Here is a 6,930-nt window from a genome sequence, read left to right on the forward strand (position 1 = left end):
CTGCAGGACACATTGCAAGAGGTGCACTCAGGGACTGCAGGACACATTGCAAGAGGTGCACTCAAGGACTGCAGGACACATTGCAAGGGATGCACTCAGGGACTGCAGGACACATTGCAAGAGGTGCACTCAGGGACTGCAGGACACATTGCAAGAGGTGCACTCAGGGACTGCAGGACACATTGCAAGGGATGCACTCAAGGACTGCAGGACACATTGCAAGGGATGCACTCAGGGACTGCAGGACACATTGCAAGAGGTGCACTCAGGGACTGCAGGACACATTGCAAGAGGTGCACTCAGGGACTGCAGGACACATTGCAAGAGGTGCACTCAAGGACTGCAGGACACATTGCAAGAGGTGCACTCAGGGACTGCAGGACACATTGCAAGAGGTGCACTCAGGGACTGCAGGACACATTGCAAGAGGTGCACTCAGGGACTGCAGGACACATTGCAAGGGATGCACTCAAGGACTGCAGGACACATTGCAAGGGATGCACTCAAGGACTGCAGGACACATTGCAAGAGGTGCACTCAGGGACTGCAGGACACATTGCAAGAGGTGCACTCAGGGACTGCAGGACACATTGCAAGAGGTGCACTCAGGGACTGCAGGACACATTGCAAGAGGTGCACTCAGGGACTGCAGGACACATTGCAAGAGGTGCACTCAGGGACTGCAGGACACATTGCAAGAGGTGCACTCAGGGACTGCAGGACACATTGCAAGGGATGCACTCAGGGACTGCAGGACACATTGCAAGAGGTGCACTCAGGGACTGCAGGACACATTGCAAGGGATGCACTCAGTGACTGCAGGACACATTGCAAGAGGTGCACTCAAGGACTGCAGGACACATTGCAAGAGGTGCACTCAGGGACTGCAGGACACATTGCAAGGGATGCACTCAGGGACTGCAGGACACATTGCAAGAGGTGCACTCAGGGACTGCAGGACACATTGCAAGAGGTGCACTCAGGGACTGCAGGACACATTGCAAGGGATGCACTCAGGGACTGCAGGACACATTGCAAGAGGTGCACTCAGGGACTGCAGGACACATTGCAAGGGATGCACTCAGGGACTGCAGGACACATTGCAAGAGGTGCACTCAGGGACTGCAGGACATATTGCAAGGGATGCACTCAGTGACTGCAGGACACATTGCAAGGGATGCACTCAGTGACTGCAGGACACATTGCAAGAGGTGCACTCAGGGACTGCAGGACACACCAAAGGGTGAAAGCCAGGACTTAACTCAGCCCACAGCCTGCCATCTGAATGGTTCTGAGGTACAGGGATCATACCCACTCATGCCTGCTTTCCTGGCTGTTTCTGTGATCCCAGCCTCAGGGCCACCAGAAAAAGCTGCAGGAGTACAGACACTGAACTCTGAGTGGGAACTTGCGTCTGAACTCAGAGTAAATTTCACCTTCACCCCCCTTTTACAGCCTGCATCCTTTAAGCGCCCCACTAAGCTCCAAACATCACTGACAGTGCTTGTGCTGAGTGCAACTCAACAGAATCTTTCAAGGTTTTTTAATCCTTTACCCTACACACAGCATCACTGCAGACCAAAGCCACAGGTGGCTACAGGAGAGCTGGAGAGGGACTTTTCACAAAGGCATGGAATGACACAGTAAGGGGTGATGGCTTCAAACTGGAAGTAACTCCACTTAGATGAGACACTAGGAGGAAATTCTTCCCCAGGAGGGTGCTGAGGCACTGGAACAGGTTGTCCAGTGAAGCTGTGGAGGCTCCAAGCCTAGCAGTGTTCAAAGGCAGGTTGGATGAAGCCTTGAGCAAGCTACTCTAGTGGAAGGTGTCCCTGCCCATGACAGAGGGGTTGGAACTAGATGATCTTGAAGGTCTCTTCCAACCCAAACCATTCTGTGATTCCTTGATTCTAACTAAGCTGCTGTATGGAGTTACAGCATCCACAAGCAGACTCAAGAGAGGATTAATTATAGAACTGCCACCCTTAAACATCACAGAAATAGAAAGAAGAGGAAAATAATTTTTAGAGTCTGTTCTTTTGGGCAAACAAGATTTAGCATTTCTTGCAGAGATAACCACACAGGAATTGGTCTCATTAAGTATCTGCCCATACCCAAACTACAAATGCAGAACTTTATTCAGCCAGTTGATCTGATACCTTGGCTTCTCTTCCTGGAAAATAACATAGATGTTCACAGGTATCACACACATAGCTCTGGGTATACATTCTATATTCTATATATTAATTTTATTAACCCATGCTCTTGGGTTTTCCCACCAAATCCTACCCTGTTCTCCCAAACCTCTCCTTTCTCTGTCACAACAGTAACACCAAGCAGCCAACCCTGCTAGCTTGGGTGTTAGCACTGATTCATTGCTCTAGACCCAGGCAATTGACTTTTGACTCCATCAAATAAATTTAAAACTCTCCAGCCATTCTCAGCTGGCAAATTCTTTCCTCCAAGCATCTCATACCAGCCACTGTTAGCTCCCTGTGTCCACACTACTTGTCCTGCAAGGAACAACTTCCTTTTTAGCATTTTAAACCACATTTCCTCTTGATTCAATTCTCCCCAGTCTGTAAACATCATCTTTTCTTTTCACTGAAGCTATTATTTTCTCAGCTGGAAAATATCAGTTCACTAAGAAGACCCCACAAAGGAGGTAAAGGCTCCATTTTAGCACAATTTAAAAATAGATAATTTTTGTCTTTCTGCTTCAAAACTATTTCCTTTTTAAACCTAAGCTTAATAGAGTAAAAACAAAATTCATGCTCAGCTCATGGAACTGCAGAGTGAGAGCGACTGTCAAGTTAAGGGTATTGGGGCACATCCCCACCAGAATATTACAAACCAAATAAATGTCTTCCTTCTCATATTTCCCTCATGCACAAAGTATGGGTGGTACAGATGCTAACCCCAGAGACCCCAAAACTGGAAGCACAGAACAAACTGGGACTCCACAGCAAGGGGCACAACAGCCCAAGAATTCACTGATGTGCCCCAAGTGGCAGTTGTAGCCATGTGGCACCTCAGGCTGAGCATGAAAAGTGACATTTGGGTGAGAGCTGCGACATGCTGACTCCCCAGCTGCTCTGGGAGAGCATTGCTGAGGTAAACAGAGAGAATTTATGGTTTCTTTTCACAATGAAGTCAAACACAATGGATTATTTCTTTCCAAGATCCCCACCAGCTACAAAGCACCAAAGCCCTGTTTCTGAAATTCCAATTTTTCATCTTGGTAGCACATTTTGATACTATAAATATTTTGGGGGGGCTGGGAGAAAAGCTCAAGGCTTTACATCTAAGCCTCTTCACTGCTTGGTCTCTCCTTGGCTCTTAAATTTAATACTCTTGTCACAGCAGAAAACTTTCCTCACTAAGGAGAACAGAATCTGTCACTTCTCCTGCAGACACTTTTATGCTTCCTCACAGCCTGCCCTCTAAATCAAGGTAAAAATGTCCACAAGGTACCATCTTGTCTTCCATCAAATCCTCTTTTAAGCTTTACCTCTGCCACGAATGCTGCCAAGCGCTGCTGCCTGGCAGAGCCTGGGAAAGAAGCTGGCTGTGACTGCTGCTGCTATGGAAATGTGCTCCTCAGACCAGTATCTCACTGCCTCACACCTCTGCTGAGCCCCCCCTTGTCATCCCACTTGCCAGCTCTCGTAATCCCAGGCTGTGATAGCTGGAGGGCAGGGCTGTGTTTGCACTTCTTGGTACAGCACCACAAGGCTGAAGTGTTGATTGAGGTCTTCAGGCATATGTGGTGAATAATAATAATATCAAACTAGCTGCAGCTGATCACATTGTTCCACTCTGATATATGAGCTATTCATGGAGCAAGCCTCTTATTCTTTTCCTTCTAATGCAAAGCTCTTGGGAAGTGTCAGAGTGCCCAGATTAAGAAGTGAAGCCTTCCTTTGTTCCCTGAATAGGCCTTGCCTGTCTTGGTAGCAGCAAGCAATTGCCACTTTTCCACCTTCCACCTCTCCTCACCAATAATTTCAGGATTAATTTCCTTGTTGTCTCAAATTCCTGCAGTCCCTGTCTGTCAGAGCAGGGCTCATCTGAAATCATTCCAGTCTTGAGTTTCAGTGCAGCACTGAGGCTGGGCTCACGTCCAAATCTGACTTCTCCACACAGCTCTTAGGGAGACCTGCACTGTCAGAACTACTTACTGGTTTTCGGATGAGATGCTAAACTGAGGTCAAATCTTTCAGCATCCCTCTGGGAGTTAAGCAGGATTGTGGTTCCAGCCAGGTTTCTGCAGGAATACACTCCTTTTTGAGGAGAGCAAAATGAAGCACTTGCAGACCAGCAGTGTGCAGCCCTCTTTATCCTGAACCTCTGGAGTGCCTCTCGTTGTTAGCACTTAGACCTGCAAAGCTGCTTTTCTGCTCTAGGCTTGCTGGAAAAATAAAGAAATAAAAGCATATGAATACGCTGAAATGTAAATACACCGAGAAAGGAAAATATATTTTCTGCTTTTCTATCAATTATGTTATTAGTTGGACTGTTTCTACTCACTCAACTGGTTAATTTATTAGAGAAAGTGTTAGATGGATTTGTTCAAAGGCTGTAATTAAGCACAGGCAAGACGATTCAAAAAGCCTGCTGCATACCATTAACTAACAGCAACCACCAAAATAAGGAGTTCTATTGGCCAGACCGAGCTCTAAGTGTAAAAGTATCTTGAAGAGCAACAGCAAACACTCTGCTGAGAGATCCCATCTTCATGCTGTAGAATGCTGTGTTTGGAAATTAATTCCTTCCAAGATGGATTTGAAAATTGCCTCTTTCCAAACATGGAAATTAACTGAGAATTCAGCTGGCACCTTTTGTGTTAAAATGGGCTTTGAAGATTGATTATGCCATGAGTCACCTTTTATCTTGACATCAGCCTTTTAAAGCTGCTGCAGGTGCTCTTTTTTGCTAGCACTTCTTACCTAGATGCAAAAGAAAGTGGATATTGTGGTGTGGGCTGTTTCTGAACCAGTGAATTCTGGCTTTTCCATCTTCTAATCAGTGTTAAATTGTAAATGTCACTGGAGATAATGAGGAGGGTATAAAGGTTCAGAAATGGTAACTCCAGAATTTAAAAAAATCACAGAATGGGTTGGGTTGGAAGGAACCTTCAAGACCATCTAGTTCCAACCCCCTGCCACGGGCAGGAACACCTTCCACTAGAGCAGCTTGCTCAAGGCCCCATCCAACCTGCCTTTGAACAGACTTCAAGTCTCCACAGCTTTTCTGCAACCTGTTCCAGTGCCTCACCACCCTCCTGGGGAAGAATTTCTTCCTCATAGCTGAATACTTCAGATACAGCATCATAGCACCCTGAAGGAAGCAGTAAAGCTCCTCTGTAAACAAGCAGCAGCATGTGGTGATTGCTTCCTTCGAGCTATATAATTTAAAGCTTGTTTGAGTCTAGATGATTCTCAGAAGCAAGAACAAATTCATGATTATCAAGGTAAAAAACCATTGTCTTAATGCCCCAGCTTCACCTGGCCAGACAAATGTTAAAAAATACCTTTGCTGCACCAGCAGAAAGCAAGCCCTAAGGAAATGTTTGGGTGCTGCTCATGGCACACCAGACTATGTTGGCATTTCCATCTGACATGCAGACGTGTCAGCTTTGAGTGGAGCTGTGAGCTGCAGATGCTTTGAAGGGGAGGGATAGAGGAAAAGAGATTTCCTTCAGAATAGAACCTCTGCTGAATGTCTGCTCCAGGTCTAAAAAGGTCTGAAATTTACTAGTCAAGCTGCACAGACACTGATGGAGGGAGTGAACATACTGAGGTGCTCTCAGTCCTTTATCTTTCAAGCTCTGAACTATTTCTCTTTACCAGCCAAAATGGGAAATGGGTGTCTCTGGGCATCTTTCCAGAGGGCTCTGAACTGATGCACCCATGCAGCAAAATTCAGCTGGTGCATTCATGTACTTTCCACCTTGGTGTTTGCCCTGCATAAAGTATCTGTCCTACCTTGGCTGCTCCACTGGCTGCCCACTGGCCTCTTGTCTATTTACCAAAGCAGGAAGTACCTAAGCAGCAACAACTGAGTTAGAGTCTGACAGATCAGAAGCATCTGCCAGGTGCTATTGGCTCAGGCTTCTTGACAATCATTGCTGTTAATAAAAAGCTCCACAAAATCATAGAATCACTGAATTGTTTTGGTTGGAAAAGACCTGTAAGACAATCAAGCCCAACGTTTCTCCTACACCACCAAGACTGGTGCTAAATCATGGCCCTCAGCACCACTTGGACATGGCTTTTAAATACCTCCAGAAGATGGTGATTCAAAACCACTGCCCCAGGCAGCATGTTCCAGGGTCTGACAACCCTTACAGTGAAGAAAGTTTTCATACTCTGACAAGAGATTTAACCCTTCTTCACATTTCCAGAAGTCATCCAGGCTGTCATTAGAACTATGGAATAAAATCACCAGTCCTTCATCTATTCCTGTTTCTATTTCAAGGTGACAAACAGTTGATATCACAGAAGTTCTCATCAGCATTCCTTAGTCAGCATGATTGTTCTGGACTTGCTGGCATTCCAACAAACCCTGCTGGGAAGGTTATTTAGGAGCTCATAGCTAGGATGGATGGAAAGTAGAAAACATGCTGCCACCTTTTGGTTACAGCAATGAAAACAGGTATTTTCTGCACAGCCCTGTCCACTGGCAATTAAAGGACATCTGTGCTTGTCTGCTGTAACACAACCACCTCAAAGAACAGGTTGCCCAGGGTTGAGGCCCTGTCCCTGGAGACATTTAAGGTTGGACTTGATGTTGGCCCTGGGCAGCCTGATCTGGTTGGAATTGGCAATGCCCAATGACAACACAAGGGGCAATGGTGGAAGTTGAGGCATAGGAAGTTCCATGGAAACATGAGAAAAATTTTTTTCACTGTGAGGGTGACAGAACATT

This window comes from Indicator indicator, chromosome 23 (assembly GCF_027791375.1).
Source record: "Indicator indicator isolate 239-I01 chromosome 23, UM_Iind_1.1, whole genome shotgun sequence".
Lineage (NCBI taxonomy): Eukaryota > Metazoa > Chordata > Aves > Piciformes > Indicatoridae > Indicator > Indicator indicator.